The 20,434-nt window shown below is 50.1% G+C and overlaps 1 non-coding gene and 2 pseudogenes across 1 annotated transcript; all 3 read right to left on the bottom strand.

Annotated features, from left to right (window-relative positions):
* Positions 1–1,105: 1,105 nt before the first annotated feature.
* LOC147723033 (28S ribosomal RNA) lies at positions 1,106–10,058 on the bottom strand (annotated as a pseudogene).
* A 446-nt stretch (positions 10,059–10,504) lies between these two features.
* Positions 10,505–10,658, bottom strand: LOC147723032 (5.8S ribosomal RNA). The gene has a single exon (XR_015295304.1). It is a non-coding gene; the product is annotated as a 5.8S ribosomal RNA (ribosomal RNA).
* A 974-nt stretch (positions 10,659–11,632) lies between these two features.
* LOC147723031 (18S ribosomal RNA) lies at positions 11,633–13,522 on the bottom strand (annotated as a pseudogene).
* Positions 13,523–20,434: the final 6,912 nt, after the last annotated feature.

The following is a 20,434-nucleotide window of genomic DNA, read 5'->3' as shown; positions in this document are numbered from 1 at the left end:
CCCCCCATCACCACCGCCACCACCACCACCACCACCAGGAGTCTAGAATTTGTTGATTTACTTACAGTAGTTAAATATCGGGCTTAATACGAGGGGTGGGCAGAAAACTCCTCTCTGACAGCCTAGTGGGTGAAGCCAGCCATCCCTGCTCCCTGGACCAGTCCCTGCTTCTGAAAGCAGCTAGGCTGGGGAGAGCCTCCCCGGGCCCCAGTGGACCCCCGTCCCCAGCGCCCAGACCCTCTGATGGCTTGCAGGACGGGGTGCTCACACACTCCGGGGCTTGCTGGATGGAGCTCAAGCCCGGGGCCCGGTCCCGGCTTCCGAACCCTAGCTAGGCCGGGGTGGGCCACCTTGGGCCCTGGTGTACCCCTGTCCCCAGCACCCAGACCCTCGGCAGAAACCAAGCAGGGTTAAGCCCAGGCCATGTACTCTCCCCGACGGCCTACCCGGGGAGCCCATTTTTTTTAACTATTAAGCCCCCAAGTAGTGGGGCTTACGGAACTTTGGGGGGAATGACAAAAGTTAGTCAGCCCGGCCATTAGCCCGCAGGGCCATCTGGTCACCCAGCCCGCAGGGCCATCTGGTCACCCAGCCCACAGGGCCATCTGGTCACCCAGCCCACAGGGCCATCTGGTCGCCTGGCCTGCAGGGCCATCTGGTCACGCAGCCAGGTGAACAGATGTCCTGGGATGTCCCGGGATGACCAAGCGCCCGGACGGCCTGGGAGGGTGTATACAGTTGCCCTTGCAGTCCAGTGAGGGTGGCTGGGTGCTCCGAGGCAGCCGTTTGGGATGCTCCTTCCCCGGGTCTTCCGCTGCTCACCTCTCTGCTCGACTTGCCCGGGAGCAGCAACGGGAAGGGAAGGCCCGGCTGGCCCAAGCCATCTGGTCCCCCTGCCGACCTGTAAGGGACGGTGGCCCCCGTCCCCGCACCCCGGTGGGGCAGGGACAGGAGGAGGAGGCCCGTGTCTGGGGGCATGTGGTGAAGGCGGCCTCCCGCGGGCCCGCAGTAGCCCCTCTGCATCCCTCCTGCCAGCCCGGTGGCAAAGGGACCCACCCATGGATGTGGTGGAGGAGGGCGTCCGTGAGCGCCCACGCACGGAGAGACAAAAGCTTGGTTTAGAGGATGACTTTCAAAAGATCGCCGCAAGGTAGCTGCTCCGCTACTTACGAAACCCTGACCCAGAGTCAGGTTGTCTACGAATGATTTAGCACCTGGTGCCCCACGAGCATGCGGTGCACTAAGGGCGATGGAGGCAGCCCCCTTCTGTCCGTGCTCTGGTCCCCAAGCGAGCGACTCTACGCACCTGCCGTCGAGAGAGGCCGGCTATCCCAGGCCAACCGAGGCTCCACAGCACTGCGTTATCGATACGGTTTAGGGGGATTCTGACTTAGAGGCGTTCAGTGATAATCCCACAGATGGTAGCTTCGCCCCATTGGCTGCTCAGCCAAGCACATACACCAAATGTCTGAACCTGCAGTTTCTCTCGTACTGAGCAGGATTACTATTGAAACAACACATCATCAGTAGGGTGAAACTAACCTGTCTCACGTCGGTCTAAACCAAGCTCACGTCCCCTATTAGTGGGTGAACAATCCAACGTATGGTGAATTCTGCTTCACAATGATAGGAAGAGCCGACATCGAAGGATCAAAAAGCGACGTCACTATGAACGCTTGGCCGCCACAAGCCAGTTATCGCTGTAGTAACTTTTCTGACACCTCCCGCTTGAAACCCAAAAAGTCAGAAGGATCGTGAGGCCCCGCTTTCACGGTCTGTATTCATACTGAAAATCTAAATCAAGCAAGTTTTTGCCCTTCTGCTCTGTAAGTGGTTTCTATCCTCCCTGAGCTCACATTAGGACACCGGCCTTATCGTTTGACAGGTGTACCGCCCAAGTCAAACTCCCCACCTGCCACTGTCACTGGAGCGGATGGCGCCCAGTGGGCACCGGGCACTTGGAGCCAGAAACGAGAGCCCCACGGGGCTCTCTCCCCACCTCACCAGGTAATTGAAAAAACAATAAGAGTAGTTGTATTTCACCCGCGGCCCGAGGGCCTCCCACTCATCCTACACCTCTCATGTCTCTTCACAGTGTAAGACTAGAGTCAAGCTCAACAGGATATTCTTTCCCCGCTGATTCTATCAAGCCCATTCCCTTGGCTGTGGATTCGCTAGATAGTAGGTAGGGACAGTGGGAATCTCGTTTATCCATTCATGTGCGTCACTAATTAGATGACAAGGCATTTGGCTATCTGTATCACCTCGCGGTGGCTCATTCTGAGTTATTATGCTGCACATCAGCGCCAATTCGGTTTTGCTTCCAACAATACAACATTCTTTCGCTCCGGAGTACAGCCACTCTGAACGCTATCCTCACTGGAACTGAGATCACGTACAGGCCAGAGATAGTACACCGTGCAGTACTATTCCAACAATTTTAAGATTGTCTACGAACAGTCCTGAGAAATTAAAATGTGATTAGCAGGACATCAATAATCAATGTGTGATAATTATGTGTATGCGATTATTTGAGACATATTCATCATTCAATTTATTTCAATAAGTATGATGTACACAATTATATTTAGATTGTTATAAGCACACATTTATAAAAAAAATACACATCTACAAATTTCACATCTTATTTGAAAAAAAGCACATATAAAAAAATTCACATCTATAAACTTCACATTTATACTAAATCTTGTGTCAACTATAAACCTATATATTAAAACATTATGCTTTATAAGAGTGGCATGTGTGCTGCAAGAAAGTGTACATCTCAGTATAAGCTTGATACTCAATTGTCCATGAATACTTGGCACATTTTAAGTGTGCCCATTAAAGTAGTCAGGCAAATTTTTTTTTTGATCGGGAATGACATTTGAATACCGAAACCAGCCAGAACAACATCATTACATTGAGGCCAAATACCACAACATCCAACGATAAAGCCATGACATTTTACAGTGTTGCATTTTGTGAGATCTTTGATTTGCTGTGATAGATCCTGATAGTATTTCACTTTACTCTCAAACGCTAATTCAAGGGAATTCTGAGAATTTTCATAACAAATTGAAACATCAATCACTACAGCTGGTTTTCCTATTTCTCCTTGATTATTCTTAACATGAGGTTCCCTATATGCTATCCAACCCCACCTTTTTGCTCAATCAATGATCAATTCCAGAATGTTGTTGTCTTTTTATCCTAATGTCCTTAGTTTTAAGAAATGCGCCTGAAATATGAGAAATTGTTTCACAAAGATTATCACAATACCTACATGTAGCAAATGCGCAATTTCTTCCCCTAGTGATGGTTTCTCTGGTATATAAAACATTTGCTCTTAACATCAGCGTAGCTATGTACTGGTTTCCTTTCATTTTGTTATGCTTGCTGGTCCAGAAGTTTGAGGTTGGATGACTTGCTAAGTATTTTATACCATCACCTTGGACAGGGAGATTTGCCCATTTCTCAATCTCTTCTTTTCTCCAATCATATGTTGCACATTTAAATCATAGCTCAGAAACCTACTGTCTAAAATGTTGAGTTTGTGTGTTTTGATGATGTTATAAATGTTTTCATTCATATCTTCTCCTGCATACATGAATGAATGAGCTATATACAGGTCTAGAGCTGCCCTGAGATACAATAAACTATTGACTTTATTGAGACCAAATTGTGTACATAGATTTGGTATACTGAGGCCTGCAAATGATATTTTCGAATATAGGAGACCATCACATGTGTATGCAGGAAGGTGTAGAAGTGTTTGACATACTCTTTTATTGTTTGATCCAGTACATTTAAAGTTTTTTCTTCTGTTCCTGTCATTTCCAATTTGAATGATAGTTTAGGTACCAAGTACTGACACAAAATGTATTTTTCTTGCGTGGGCTTAAGTGGTAGATTATCAAGTTTTTGAGCCCAATTGACAAGAACCTCATTAATTTTGTTGTTGCTTGTATGACCAGTGTGTAGATCAAAGTTCAATCTGAAGTATCTCTCACTTTCTCCTGGATGAATATTTCCAACATTTTCTTTTTCAAATTGGTTTACAGTTGTTAATCAGGATATTATCTTTATGGTGACTGATATAAAATCCATGTGCCTTTTTCACATTAAGTTTTAATCCTGTAGTTTTACTGAACTTTTCAATATTTTTCAGATTTATACTCATTCCTTCCTAGGTACTGCTGAGTACTGCGATGTCATAGGCAAATGCGAGAGCAGTGATTTGCTCAATAAGACCATCTGATCCAAATGTGAACACTTGCCATTTTTCTGAAGATCACAGATCAGAGGATCCATGGCAATGTTAAATAGTAGTGGGGATAAAGAGTCACCTTGTTTGACCCCAGAGTTCATTGTAATTTAAAGAGGTGCTTCGTTGTTCTTTCCCTTGAAAGATGTTGTTAAATCAGTGTACAAGTCTTTTATTATGTCTCGGATGTATGATGGAACTTTTTGCCTTGCGAGACTCTGTATAATGTGACCATGGCTGACAGAGTCGAAGGCCTTCGATATATCTATGAACACTACTGCTAATCAGTGATTGTTTTTTCGTGCCCCTTTTATGATATTTTGTAGAAGAGTCAGATTCTCGAGACAACCTCTCACCTTCATGAAGCCTTTTTGTCTCGTATTCAATTCAACAAAAAATGTGAGCCTTTTAGTTAGTATTTTTGTGAATAACTTCATGAATGCAGTACCGATGGTAATTGGACGCCAGTTACTGATTTATTTTAATACAATTAAATGGGGGATACCAACCAATTATGGGCGCACTACCTTGTCATCAGGGTACAAAATTATACACAGTTAACAATCATAAGACGGTGCCTCTAGAGAAATGATGCGTATCCTACATCACTGGCTTCATAAGAAGCGGCAATATATACAATAACCTCTGAGCACACACACACAGTTCACTCGTATAATTCAAATGTATATATGGCAAGTAACTCCAATCCTCCGGAGTCGAATTAATAGGTATAATTCCCAAAGTCAATGTCAAAAAGAGTCAACTTCCAATATGAAAAGTCCTTGTAGTTTATTTCATAGAATATTCAATGTTGATTACACCAGCCAACACGTGTTTCGTCGTGCACCTAATAATACCTCGACTTCTTCAGGGCTCTGAATTTAACAGTTTTCTATCACTTTTAATATGGTCCTCACAGCGTGAAACACTAATCATTCTTCGTATTCTCATCTAATTCAATCCAGCACTCGTATACAGCGTTCAATTCTCCACTCATCTATATTTTCCCACCAGTCTATATCATCTGGTGTGTTCTACAGAGTAATATCTTTGGCTTCACTTATCCACTGCACCACGGTTATTACTATAATATATTATGCACAGGGTCGTTATCTTCTCTGGATCCAATATGCGGCTATCAAAATTTTAGTTCCTTCTAATTTCACGACTACCTGTGTTCAGCATAATGGTAGCATGTCCTCTATCGTCCGACGTTACCGAGAACTGGCGTCTTTGGGAATTATACCTATTAATTCGACTCCGGAGGATTGGAGTTACTTGCCATATATACATTTGAATTATACGAGTGAACTGTGTGTGTGTGCTCAGAGGTTACTGATTTATTTTAAGTTCACTAATCGGTGCGTTCTTGGGTATCAAAATTTATCGGTTCGTTTTGATAATTTCTAATACTCTTCTCCTCAACAACCAAGACACTAGGATTCTGGGCAGCAGTCATGGTTGCCTGCTGTGCACTTTATACAAGTCATTCAGAACAATCTTATCAGGCCCCAGTGCTTTCTTTAAATTGGAGTTCTCGAAGGCATAAGTTATTTCGAGCAGTGTTTTTTCTTTCCATAGATTTCTACTTTCGTAATCCTCTGGTATCCGATCAATCGGCATGAAATTAGTCTTTTTCTTGTTTTCTTTCTTAATTATGTTTTTGTTGTATTGAAAGATTTCATCAGCACTGATTTGGCAAGTGGCATCTTCTGCCCCATCAGTGATACTCCTTGCAATTTTCTTTTTGTCTTTTTTAAACATTGCCTGGTATTCTTTATAGCTGCCCTTTGCTTTGGCATAATTTTTCTAGTGCGTCCGATTAAGCATTCCGTTTTTCTTGTCTTTTTTTGTTATCTTGTTCCCTACTGAGGCATTCTGGTGCTCATCTTGAGCAGAGTTCATATGCTCATTATTGAGTTCACTTGCTGGTTAATTAGTTGGTACACTTGCTGGTGTAGGACTTATATCAGTGGTGTTTTCTACAATATAAGTCACTACCTCATCCATCAGATCCATAGCAGCATCGTGTTGCTCTACATTTTGGGTATACTTCTTGATTTCTGTGATTCTGTCTTCCAGCTCATCAAAGTTCTTGATTTTTTGCGCACGTTTGCGATTGATAAAGTCTGTGCGCTTATCTGTTGTTACTTCCATTTTAACCTCTGGTTCATCGCAAGAGTCATTTTCAGAAACATTTGATGCTTGCAGTACATCTTTTGTTGATTTTTTGCTTTTATCTCTTCTATCTCTTCTTTTTTCTGCAATTTGTTTTCTGTTTTTATTGTCAAAATGTAGAACCATCAGCGTATTAATATTCCTCTTATTTTCATATACTTTTTCCAATTCTGCGAGTAGCAGTATTTCTTTGTGTGACCATAATTTTGACGGTTTGCTGCTTGCTAGAGCTGCTAGTTTAGCCCCGTTTTGCGCTCTTGGATGCGCATGCCAAGCATGTTGAGAAACACCAATTTTTGTTCCAAATCTGAGGTCACAGAAACTTCACAGGAATGGCAGCTCTCCTTATTGAGGTCTTCCTTTACATTTGGCATAATAGCATGCTATATTGTGGTATTCGACTTCTTTGTCACATTTTGAGCAGTACGTTTTAAGATAGAAGCCTTTGTGCTTGTTGGAGACATGTTTTTTCATTTCTTTAAAACTTCCCAATATGTCTCCACACAAGTCACATTTATATTTTTCGTTTGGGTACTTCCAATAAATGACTTTTTTGTGTAGTCACATTTCTTTGTTATTACATCTTTGCTGACCAAGTATATATCGGGAATATTTTCAAAGTTTGCTGTACCAATGTCATTCTTGGCTGAGGAGGCCACAGACTTGATGGATTTTCCTGAGGTCTACTGTTGTGTCTTCTTCGGCTACGGAGGGTGAACTAAGGCCTATTTCGTGATCTGAATCGTTGTTGCTTGTTGCATTGTTTGAAGCGGGTGCTGGTTTGTCAAATTCAGTAAAGAGGTTAATGGTTTCTCAAAAAGAAAGCCCCTCCTTGCGCCATCTTAACAGGGTTTTTTATTCTCCAGGAACTATCTCATCTGGAATTGGGTTTGTTTGCTTTGCCATTTCCCACTAACATGCTCACTGCCATGATATAACCTTGTTTGGCCTGGCTTTATATGCTTCTCTACGCAGAGTCTAGCACTACAGAGGAAGTTACCGGCTGGACCACTGGGAGGTAAAGGCCATTACAACCGAGCTTCATTGAATTTCTTCACTCTGACATTCAGAGCACAGGGCAGAAATCACATCGCGTCAACACCCACCTCGGGCATTCACGATGCTTTGTTTTAATTAAACAGTCAGATTCCTCTGGTCCACACCAGTTCTAAGTCAGCTACTAGGCGCCGGCTGAGGCAGAAGACTGGCCCGCCCCTCCGGGGAGGGGGCACAGGGAGAGGTGACCATCGCTGCTGGGGCGATCCACAGGAAAGGCCCGGCTCACGTCCAGAGTCGCCGCCGCCCCGGAGGGAGGCGCCTCGTCCAGCCGCAGTGCATGCCCAGCTTCGCTTTGCGCCCAGCCCGACCGACCTAGCCCTTAGAGCCAATACTTATCCCGAAGTTACGGATCTGACTTGCCGACTTCCCTTACCTACATTTTTCGAACATGCCAGAGGCTGTTCACCTGGGAGACCTGCTGCAGATATGAGTACGGCTCAGCGCTAGATATACACCTTCTCCGCAGGATTTTCAAGGACCAGCAAGAGCTCACAGGATGCCGCAGGAACCGCAACGCTTTCCAAGGCTCGGGCCCCTCTCTCGGGGAAAACCCATTCCAGGGAGCTCTGCCCTTCACAAAGAAAAGAGAACTCTCCCGGGGGCTCCAGCAGACTTCTCCGGGATCGTTTGCATTACTGTACAGGACGCCGCGAGGGCGCCCGTCTCTGCCACTCCGGGTTCGGGGATCTGATTCCATCTCCCTTTCAATAGGCCACGGAGGGTAATGGAGGCCATCACCCGTCCCTTCTGAATGGCGCTCGCCCATCTCTTAGGAACGAATGACCCATGTTCAACTGCTGTTCACATGGAACCCTTCTCCTCTTCGGACTTCAAAGTTCTCATTTGAATATTTGCTATTACCCCCAAGATCTGCCCCTGCGGCGGCTCTACTCGGTCCCTCTCCCCGGGCTTCCATGCTCACCGCAGCGGCCCTCCTACTCATCACGGCTTAGCCCCCACGGCTCTCAGCGCCAGCCGGGTATGGACCCGATGCTCCAGGGCCATCCATTTTCAGGGTTACTTGATTTGGCAGGTGAGTTGTTACACACTCCTTAGCGGATTCCGACTTCCATGGCCACTGTTCTGCTGTCTATATCAACCAACACCTTTCCTGGGGTCTGATGAGCATTGGCACGGGTGCCTTAACCAGGCGTTCGGTTCATCCCGCAGCGCCAGTTCTGCTTACCAAAAGTGGCCCACTAGGCACTCGCATTCCATGCCTGGCTCCACCCCAGCAAGCCGGGCTTCTTACCCATTTAAAGTTTGAGAATAGGTTGAGATCGTTTCCGCCCCAAGACCTCTAATCATTCACTTTACCAGATGAAACTGGGGGCTCTGAGTGCCAGCTATCCTGAGGGAAACTTCAGAGGGAACCAGCTACTATATGGTTTGATAAGTCTTTTGCCCCTACACCCAGGTCGGATGACCGATTTGCATGTCAGGACCGCTACGGACCTCCACCAAAGTTTCCTCTGGCTTCGCCCTGCCCAGGCATAGTTTACCATCTTTCGGGTCCTATCATGCATGCTCATGCTCCACCTCTGCGACGAAGCTGGTGAGACGGGCAGGTAGTGCGCCTGCCGCTGGAAGTGCAGCAGGATCCTACCTCAGCAGGTGCGAGACGGCTCTCACCTTCATTGCGCCACAGGGTTTTGCTCGGCCTTCCGACTCGCGTACATGTTAGTCTCCTTGGTCCGTGTTTCAAGACGGGTCGGGTGGGTAACAGACATCGCTGTAGACCCCTGGCGCCCGGCGTGGGCCTTCCCGCCTGGTGGCATGACGCGGTCAGGGTACACTGAGAACAGTCCACACCAGTCAACAGTCGCCCTGCTAACAGGGGGCCCAGTCCCCCCTTCAACCGCCCCGGCGCGCCCGAGGGTCGGCCGGGGACAGATGCCAAGGAAGCTGCTGCCAGGGGACGGTAACACCCTCTGCCGGAGTGGAGGGCTACCTGCCACCCCAAAGCCTTCCCAGCCGACCCAGAGCTGGGCGTGGCGCACCTCTGTTGAGGAAATGCGCCCTGCGAGAGCCGGTTAGGGCTCAGAGGCCGGTCCAGGGAGGGGATCCAGAACTCCCTGGCCACTGGCCTTCCCACCGTGTTGAATCATCCGGGTGGACTGCACGAACCCCACCCGTTTACCTCTTGACGGTTTCATGCCCTCTTGAACTCTCGCTTCAAAATTCTTTTCAATTTTCCCTTACGGTACTTGTTGGCTATCGGTCTCGTGCTCGTATTTAGTATGATGAAGTTTACCACCCGCTTTGGGCTGCATTCCCAATCAACCCAACTCCGAGAAGACCCAATCCCGGCGCACCGGGGGCCGCTACTGGCCTAACACTGTCCGCTGGGTGATACTCGGTCAGAAGGACTTGGGCTCCCAGAGCGACGCCGGGGAGTCGGTCTTCTGTACGCCACATTTCCCACGCCCACCACCGGGTGGGGATTCCTCACTGGGATCTTCACTAACGTTACTGGGGGAATCCTGGTAGTTTCTTTTCCTCTGCTTAGTAATATGCTTAAATTCAGCGGGTCACCACGTCTGATCTGAGGTCGTAGTTGGAAGAATGATGCCAGAGTGTCAAAGGGGGTTGCCGGGGAAGGCCAGGCCCCCCTGCTGGAGCAAGGGGGCCTGGTGTCCCAGCACCGTGCGTCCTCTTTCCCTGGATGACATCTGGAAGTGTTTTGCCCTCCCCAGGAAGCCGGCCGCAGAGGTGGGGCCTGAGAGGTGTGCGTGTGGGGAGCCGGTGAGACAACACAGACAACCACGCACGGCAAGCAGCCAGGCGCCCTGGGACGGGTATCGGGGAAGACCAGTCGCCGGGACCCTTTCTCAGGGGCCAGGCACAACGGCGGCGAACCTCCGCGGCAGGACCTGGCGAGGGACCCTGCCACGGGCGATCTGGGGGTTTAACCTTGTGGGGGACGAAGGGGAAGTGGAGCTAACCCTGCGAAAGCCCCAGCTGTGTCCTGGGAAAGCCCTGGGGTGAATGACGATCAAGCGACCCTCAGACAGGTGTAGCCCCGGGAGGAACCCGGGGCAGCAAGGAGCGTTTGAAGTGTTGATGATCAATGTGTCCTGCAAGTCACACTAATTCTCGTAGCTAGCTGCGTTCTTCATCGACGCGCGAGCTGAGTGATCCTCCACCAAGAGTCACAGGCAACCTTTTGAAAACGTTCGCCCACCTGCAGGCGCCGGAGAGGCGGGAGGAAGGCGACGCTGTCAGTCCCCTGCCCCGGCGCTCCATTCGAAGCTTCCCCTCTGGTAGTCAGACTGCACCATTGGGAGAAAAAAACATTGCCCGGCTCTCAGCACGGGAGTCCCCCCCACCTTCCCACCTAACCACCCATAGGCAACGAAGGGGGCTCCTAGTGCAACGGGAGCAGTTGCCCTGCAGTCGCCGGTCCCTCCCAGGGACACCGGGAGGGACCGCACAAGTCTTCAAACCCTCTGCCCGGCCGCACAGGACCGGGTCAAACCAGGTACCTGGCAACGAGGGAGGGTCGCTCCACCTGCACGTCAGCCGTCCGTCACCGAGCCATGGTGGCGGGTTGGCAATTAATCCACCACCATCCTCGCCCGGGCCAGAGGTGCCAGAACAGAAGAGCCAGTTGGCTCCCCATCCCACACGCCTCCCACCGAGAGGAGCCTAGGTCCCCTCACAGGCCCTTGGCCCCTTCTCTTTCAGGCCACCCTGCCGCGTGAGAAGGGCAACTCCCGGTATCCCGGAACCCGGTCGGGCCGGGCCTCGGGCATGGGAGGGCCCAGCCTGCGACAGGCCCTTTCAAGGGAGGGGTGGTACGAGTCTGGGGATACACTACCATTCGGTTTCCCACATCCGAGGAGATGTCGTGCTGGGTGAACTTGAGTTCTGCCTCAGAGAGGGACAGGGGACAGGGGCTGCCCCCATCCCCGGTCCCTCACACATCGGTCAGGCCCTCCCCAGGGAGAAGAGGCCCTCTAAAGTCCCGGTCCTCACCCAAGCACCCCATGTGGCCGCGGACCGCTCCACCGGCCGGAGCGCACCAGGGCAGGGCCAGGCCCTGTGCCTATGGTGTGTGCTTTAAAGAGGCAGCCGAGGGCTTCAAGCTGGTACCGTAAGTAGCTCGGGCCGCTCCACCATTAATGATACTTCTGCAGGTTCACCTACGGAAACCTTGTTACGACTTTTACTTCCTCTAGATAGTCAAATTTGATTGTCTTCTCGGTGCTCCGCCAGGGCCATTGCCGACCCCGGAGGGCCGATCCGAGGACCTTACTAAACCATCCAATGGGTAGTAGCGACGGGCGGTGTATACAAAGGGCAGGGACTTAATCAACGCAAGCTAATGACCCGCACTTACTGGGAATTCCTCGTTCACAGGAAACAATTGCAATCCCTAATCCCTATTGAGAACGGGGTCCAGCGGGTTACCCGTACCTGTCAGCGAAGGGTAGACACACGCTAATCCGTTCAGTGTAGAGCACATGCTGCCCCGGACATCTAAGGGCATCACAGACCTGTTAGTGCTTGAAATCGTGTGGCTGAATGCCACTTGTCCTTCTAAGAAGTTGGACCGCAACCGCTGGGGGTTGCGTAACTAGTTAGCATGGAGGACTCTTGTTCGTTATCGGAATTAACCAGACAAATCGCTCCACCAATCAGAACGGCCATGCACCACCACCCACAGAATCAAGAAAGAGCTATCAATCTATCAATCATTCCCGTGTCCGGGTCAGGTGAGGTTTTCCATGTTGAGTCAATTTAAGCCGCAGGCTCCACTCCTGGTGGTGCCCTTCAGTCAATTCCTTTAAGTTTCAGCTTTGCAACCATACTACTCCTGGTACCCAAAGACTTTGGTTTCCCGGAAGCTGCTCGGCGGGTCATGGGAATTCGACAGTATCTGATCATCTTCGAACCTCCGACTTTCGTTCTCGATTAATGAAAACATTCTTGGCAAATGCTTTCACTTTGTTACGTCTTGCGCCGGTCCAAGAATGTCACCTCTAGCCGCACAATACGAATGCCCCTGGCCATCCCTCTTAATCATGTCCCCAGTACCGAAAATGAACAAAATAAAACTGGAGTTCGATTCCATTATTCCTAGCTGAAGTATTCAGGCGGCCGGCCTGTTTTGAACACTCTAATTTTTTCAAAGTAAACAGTTCGGACCCCCAGGACACACAGTCAAGAGCATCAAGGGGGCGCCGAAAGGCAGGATCTGTGACAGGTGGTAGCTCACATCGCGGCGGACTGCCAGCTCGATCCCAAGATCCAACTACGAGCTTTTTAACTGCAGCAACTTTAATATACACTATTGGAGCTGGAATTGCCACGGGTCCTGGTACCAGACTTGCCCTCCAATGGATCCTCGTTAAAGGATTTAAAGTGTACTCCAAGTTCAAAATACACTTTATTCGATTTGGTTAAAATCATAAAAGCCAATAAAAACACAGTAATATTAACAATTTTAAAAAGTACATACAGATCTTCAGGATTAAAAGTGTACTTTTTCAAATTACAGGGCCTTGAAAGAGTCCTGTAATGGTACTTTTGTCAATACCTCCCCGAGTCGGGAGTGGGTCATTTGCGCCCCTGCTGCCTTCCTTGGATGTGGTAGCTGTTTCTCAGGCTCCCTCTCGGGAATCGAACCCTGATTCCCCATTACCCGTGGTCACCATGGTAGGCACAGAAAGTACCATCGAAAAATTGATAGGGCAGACATCCTAATGTATCATTGCCGTCACGGGGACATGCGATCAGCCTGAGGTTATCTAGAGTCACCAAAGTGGCCTGGCGAGCCCGGATTGGTCTTGGTCTGATAAATGCACGCATACTGGGAGGTCAGCGCTCATCGGCATGTATTAGCTCTAGTTGAGAACAAGAGAACTGGGGAAAGGGGTTTTAAGCAAAATTGCACCTATCCTGTGTATTGCCTAATTTATTTTGTTTTTATGGTGCTCCAGGTCGGAGATTCTATTCCCCTAAATCTCCTAGAACAAAGAATTGTTCCGACATACAATTTTTAGCAAAGCTGATCCGGCACACAAACTATTATCTTATAAACATGTACAGTAGTAATCAAAGTTAATGAATCACAATGAAAAAACATTCGGTAGCAGAATCTTGGATATTTTTGGAAGTTCAATCTTTATTTGGGTCTTCACAATTGTAGCCAACGCGTTTCGTCCTTCACGGACTTCTTTAGGACAAATAGAATAAATTCTTCCTACAATTAAATATGAATGTATTCTTCCATCCAGACAAAGACCGTTATAATTGAAATTTCTTCTCTTTTTGAGTGAAAGACACTTCAATTTCACAACCAGGGTCATACAGGTCAAATAGCCCGATATGACAGAAATTTGCAAAGGTAGTTTAAGCCGGCTCCATCGCGTGGCGTCTCCGGTTGACCTCCCCGGGCCTGCCGGATACCATCCCGGTCACCCTGCAATGCGGCAGGACCCAGGACGGAGCCCAGGGTGGGGAGGCCACCCTCCCTGGGGCCCCTGGAACCAGCCCATCAGGGGGAGTCTCACTGGGCCCACTGAACCCAATCCAGGGCATCCTACCACACGGCAGGCCCAGGGACGGACTCAGGGCTGGGGCGGCATCCTGGCCCATCCAGCTGCCGGCTTAGGACCGCTAGGCCGAGAGGGGTCCCACAGTACCTTGTCCCTAAAAATCCAGAGGATTGCTACCCCTCTTTCTGGGAATCTGTGTGCACCGCATGGCTCAGGGGAGCCTAGGCGCGAACGCGCCCGACCTCCTGGAGCCCTGGCTGGGATCTGGGAGGCAAATGGCACCTAATCGGGACTTCCAGGGAATCCCCATAGGAAAGCATTGGGTGTAACCAGATGGCCGAGGGGAGAGATGCGACCAGATGGCCAAGACCAAAAGGACTACCATCTCCCCGCCCGAGGCCTTTATGGTAGCGCTCCCGCCTGCCCACGCAGGGCGAGATCCCACCTGATGGGCCTCAGGCACAGGTGGGGCTGCCGGAGCTCTCGGGCCTGGACACCCGGTAGAGGACTGAATGGGACCCAGGGAGCCCATCCTGGGCACTCTGCCATGCCGTTGGCCTGGAGGAGGGAGCCCCGGTCGCTCAGGGGAGGATGGCCTGTGACATATGGAGCCCGTCCTGGGCACTCCGCCATGCCGTTGGCATGGGAGAGGCAGCCCCGGATACCCAGGGGAGGACTGCCTGGGACCCATGGAGCCTGTCCCGGGCACATCGAGGCTAAATTGCTGGCTAAGGCGTTGGCTAATCGCCCCCTCCCATATGTGGCTGACCTGGCCCACCCAGACCAGGCGGGCTTCGTGCCACATAGGGCGACACGACACAACATCAGACGAGCGCAGATGGCTATTGACGCCATGGGGGCCACTGGAGAGCAGGCGGCCCTATTGCTAGCGGACATAGACAGGACATTAGACTCGGTCAGTTGGACATACCTGTTTGCTCTCCTACCTCGCCTCAACCTGGGCCTGGTGTTTATCTCATATATCAAACTGCTATACACAGATATAACTGCGTCCGTGCGGGTATCCGGGGCGATCTCGGAGAAATTTTCAGTTGGCCGGGGGACCCGGCAGGGATGCCCACTGTCCCCTTATCCCTTTGCGCTGGCCATGGAGCCTCTGGCCTCTTGGGTACGCATCGACGCACAGCTTCGCGGCATTGTGTGGGGCGGGGGACTCTCCTATAGAATCGCACTCTATGCAGATGATGTCCTCTTCTTCCTTACAGATCTTAACCGGTCAGGCCCCCGAATCTTGGAGATTATGCGCATATTTGATGAGGTGTCGGGACTTTTTCTCACCCCGCGTAAGTCAACCCTTTGGGTGGAGGGGCGAGTGCGTACCCCTGGGCATCGGCCTTGCAGGTAGCGATCGGGGGACTGAAATACCTGGAAGTCTTCCTGTCCGAGTCCGTGGACATCGCATGGGAGCGCAATGTCTTGCCGGTGTGAGAGAAGGTCCAAACTGACATCAAGACGTGGTCCCGAATGCCCCTCACCATATTTGGTAGGTCTGCGATCTCTCAAAATGGTCGCACTCCCGCGCCTGTTATACCAACTACAGAATCACCCACAGCGGATCGAGCCCCAGTGGATTCGTCGGGTTAACTCAGTGTTGGGTCGCTTCCTGTGGGCTGGGGGCGCCGCCAGGGTGGCGTTACGGACATGTTTCCTGTACACGTATTGTGGGGGTCTGGCCACATCGGATCTCTTGTCCTATTATCAGGCTTCCCACCTCTTGGTACTAAATGAATGGTGGTATGGAGATAGAGTAGACCCTGCATACGCCCTTGAGCGATCGCTGATGGAAGACACCACGCTGCACACGCTACTGCATTCGGCTAGGCAACGGAGGGAGCTGCCACATGCCACCCAGGTTGTCTTCGTGATTTGGCGACAAGTACTGCATCGTATGGGCTGGTGGGGTAGACTGACAGCGGAGACCCCACTTTGGGAGAACGGACAGCTTTCCGCACTGGCCTCGCTGACAGGGTTCGGTGGCTGGGATTCGATCGGGATTTCTTCACTTGGACACGTTCTAACCGGGGTCACTCTCAAGTCCTTCCAAGAACTTAGCACTGAATTCCATATGCCCAGGACCCAATTCTTCAAGTATTTACAATTTCGCCACGCGCTTGCACCTAGCTTGATTGGCCTGGAACAACTACCAGAGTTTAGTCCAGTAGAAGCAAAAATTTTCACGGGGGACCTTGGGGATAAAAAGGTGTCTCGAATCTATCAAACGCTAGTCACTCATTACTCCTCTTCTTTGCTTCCGTTGAAAGAAACCTGGGAAAAGGACGTTGGCCCCTTGGACGAAGACGACTGGAGGGAGGCCCTGTAGTCCCCACGGGGGGCTGCTATCGCAGTGCGACTCCAATTGATCCAGTTTAAATATCTGCACAGGGCGTACTATACCCGGGAGAGATTGTGGAAGGCGGGCTTGATTGCGTCCCCGGAGTGCCTGCGCTGTGGGACTGAGAGAGGTACGCTGCTGCACACGGTGTGGTCTTGTGTTGGGCTGACTCGGTTCTGGAATGGTGTTTGGAGCTGTTTGTCGGAGGTACTGGGGTGGGATCTCCCCCGCACTCCCCGGCTGGGACTTCTGCATGTCTTGGAGAATGTGGGTGGGAACATCTACAAGCGCCATCTTATGCTGTTGGGTCTGGTGGTCGCTAAGCGGGACCTGTCAAGGGCATGGAAGGGTGAGCGGGCTCCTCCACTGGGCGCCTGGAAGGCAGGCCTAGATTACCTCATGGGGTTGGAGCGACCTGTGTTTGAGGCCAGAGGATGCCCCCGGAAACATTATAAGATCTGGAAACGGTGGGCGGATTACATGGGTTTGATTCTAGAGCCTCCAGCAGACCCAGATGATGGGTTACCCACGATGGAGGACCTTCAGGCCTAGGGAGGCACTCGACGATTGCTGTAATATATTCAAATGATGAGGCTTATTGTGATCACGTGCATCGGGTTAGGGTGGGATAAGGGGTGGGTAGTTGGGACGTTGGGTAGCGGGGGTAGTGGAGGGGGTACGGGAGGGGTGTTCCTTTCAATTGATTAGGTTTGTAAGAATATTGAGACATGTCTTGCTACTTGGCAGTACCCTCCTGATTGTGGAGAACTGTGTTTATTCTTTGCCTAATCAATCAATAAAATCAGTTGTGAAAAAAAAAATACCGAATCGGTAAGATTCGGTAATTACAGATTCGGTAATTACCGAATCTTTATTTGCCATTGATTCCAATGGGCCTTGAAGCCCATAGGATTTCATAGCAAATATCACTTTTCATTTGGATCTGGAGCTGGAAGGATTACTTTTTGTGGATGCTGCTGGATATTTGGATTTGAGGCCTTTTTGACTTTCTTTGGATCACTTTTGGATTAGAAATTTCACAAGTAAGTTTGTTTGGGGCATTACAGTTGCTGCAACTACAATTTTGGAATTTTCGATTTTGGGCTGTTTTGCGACCTTTTGCTCAGGGGTACTCAGTGGTGGGTGCACTGAGTCTTTCTGTGGGGTGTTTTGAATTTAAACATCATGGAGGGGCTGGATGGCTTGGGATTGTGCTGATTTTTCTGTGATTTTTGTTTTTTTGGCCTGTTGTGGCCTTTTCACCAGGGGTAGTGAGTGTTGCATGGGCCTAGTCTTTCTGTGGGTTTTCTTGAATTTAAACATCACGGAGGGGTTTGGATGGCTTGGGATTGTGCTGATTTTTCTGTGATTTTCGTTTTTTTGGCCTGTTGTGGACAGGCCATGTGGTTTGGGGCCATTTTGAGTGCTGCTACAGGCCCTGGCCATGTGCTGGGAGGGAGGGGGCCATTTTGAATGCAGGCAGTGTTCTCTGGCCTGCACCCATTTTGACTAGCTTTCATCCATTATGCCCAGGGGTAGTGAGTGGTGCATGGGCCTAGTCTTTCTGTGGGTTGTCTTGAATTTAAACATCATGGAGGGGCTGGATGGCTTGGGATTGTGCTGATTTTTCTGTGATTTTCGTTTTTTTGGCCTGTTGTGGACAGGCCATGTGGTTGGGGGCCATTTTGAGTGCTGCTACAGGCCCTGGCCATGTGCTGTGAGGGAGGGGGTCATTTTGAATGCAGGCAGTGTTCTCAGGCCTGCACCCATTTTGCCTAGTTTTCATCCATTATGCCCAGGGGTAGTGAGTGGTGCATGTGCCTGGTCTTTCTGTGGGTTGTCTTGAATTTAAAAATCATGGAGGGACTGGATGGCTTGGGATTGTGCTGATTTTTCTGTGATTTTCGTTTTTTTGGCCTGTTGTGGACAGGCCATGTGGTTGGGGGCCATTTTGAGTGCTGCTACAGGCCCTGGCCATGTGCTGAGAGGGAGGGGGGCATTTTGAATGCAGGCAGTGTTCTCAGGTCTGCACCCATTTTGCCTAGCTTTCATCCATTATGCCCAAGGGTAGTGAGTGGTGCATGGGCCTAGTCTTTCTGTGGGTTGTCTTGAATTTAAACATCATGGAGGAGCTGGATGGCTTGGGATTGTGCTGATTTTTCTGTGATTTTCGTTTTTTTGGCCTGTTGTGGATAGGCCATGTGGTTGGGGGCCATTTTGAGTGCTGCTACAGGCCCTGGTCATGTGCTGTGAGGGAGGAGGGCATTTTGAATGCAGGCAGTGTTCTCAGGCCTGCACCCATTTTGCCTAGCTTTCATCCATTATGCCCAGGGGTAGTGAGTGGTGCATGCGCCTAGTCTTTCTGTGGGTTGTCTTGAATTTAAACATCATGGAGGGGCTGGATGGCTTGGGATTGTGCTGATTTATCTGTGATTTTTGTTTTTTTGCCTGTTGTGGACAGGCCATGTGAGTGGGGGCCATTTTGAGTGCTGCTACAGGCCCTGGCCATGTGCTGTGAGGGAGGGGCCATTTTGAATGCAGGCAGTGTTCTCAGGTCTGCACCCATTTTGCCTAGCTTTCATCCATTATGCCCAGGGGTAGTGAGTGGTGCATGGGCCTAGTCTTTCTGTGGGTTGTCTTGAATTTAAACATCATGGAGGGGCTGGATGGCTTGGGATTGTGCTGATTTTTCTGTGATTTTCGTTTTTTTGGCCTGTTGTGGACAGGCCATGTGGTTGGGGGCCATTTTGAGTCCTGCTACAGGCCCTGGCCATGTGCCGGGAGGGAGGGGGCCATTTTGAATGCAGGCCGTGTTCTCAGGCCTGCACCCATTTTGCCTACCTTTCATCCATTATGCCCAGGGGTAGTGAGTGGTGCATGGGCCTAGTCTTTCTGTGGGTTGTCTTGAATTTAAACATCATGGAGGGGCTGGATGGCTTGGGATTGTGCTGATTTTTCTGTGATTTTCTTTTTTTTGGCCTGTTGTGGACAGGCCATGTGGTTGGGGGCCATTTTGAGTGCTGCTACAGGCCCTGGCCATGTGCTGGGAGGGAGGGGGCCTTTTAGAATACAGGCAGTGTTCTCAGGCCTGCACCCATTTTGCCTAGCTTTCATCCATTATGCCCAGGGGTAGTGAGTGGTGCATGGGCCTAGTCTTTCTGTGGGGTGCCTTGAATTTAAACATCATGGAGGGGCTGGATGGCTTGGGATTGTGCTAATTTTTCTGTGATTTTCGTTTTTGTGGCCTGTTGTTGTGGCCTTTTCACCAGGGGTAGTGACTAGTGAGTGTTGCATGGGCCTAGTCTTTCTGTGGGGTGTCTTGAATTTAAACATCATGGAGGGCATGGGATTGTGCTGATTTTATGGGTTTTTTTCGATTTCTTTTTGGGTGTATAACTGAACTGATGTTCCTCTGTCTTTTGCTTTTAGGTGCACAAGACTCAAAAGAACCACCAGTGCCAGGAAGAAGTCCTGCAGCGGTGTGTGTGTGCAGCATAACGTCACGCGATGTCACGTCTGGCCACAGACAACTCTGCAACTCGTGCAACTGCGGCCTGCTGTTCTGACCTGCTCTGAAGAAGATGGCCCCAAAAAAAGTTCTCTGTAGCTCCTCTAGCAAGAAAGTTGCCAGTAAGGAGCAGAAGAAGCAAGTTACCAAGGAGGCTGGTGTGCCGGCCGCCGCGTTTTTTGGGAGTAAAAAAAAAAGTACGCCTGCAGCAGCAGCGGGATCTGCTGGGGACCAAGCTGGGAGCAGCACCCCTGCTCCATTGGGCTCAGTGCCTCCACCACCACGCCAACTTAAGTCAAAGCCCTTGAGTGCTGCAGAGGCAGTCAGTGTACTTCTTCAATCACCATCGACCAGTGATGTTGGCTCATCGCAAGAAAGTAGCAGCAATGTCCCTGAATCAACACAGGTTGTTGTAACTCATCTGACAAGTGTTGAACAACCACAGCCGCAACAACAACAACAACATGTGAAAGTACAAGCCCAAGTACATGTGGAAGGAGAGGCAGCGCAAGGAGATGCGCAAGCAGAGGTGCATGGAGGGTCACAAGTGCCCACAATAGTTGTTC

The sequence above is a fragment of the Lissotriton vulgaris genome, chromosome 4_1 (assembly GCF_964263255.1).
Source record: "Lissotriton vulgaris chromosome 4_1, aLisVul1.2, whole genome shotgun sequence".
Taxonomy (NCBI): domain Eukaryota; kingdom Metazoa; phylum Chordata; class Amphibia; order Caudata; family Salamandridae; genus Lissotriton; species Lissotriton vulgaris.
The sequence above is the reverse complement of the archived record's forward strand: the minus strand, read 5'-3'. Positions and strand labels throughout refer to the sequence as shown.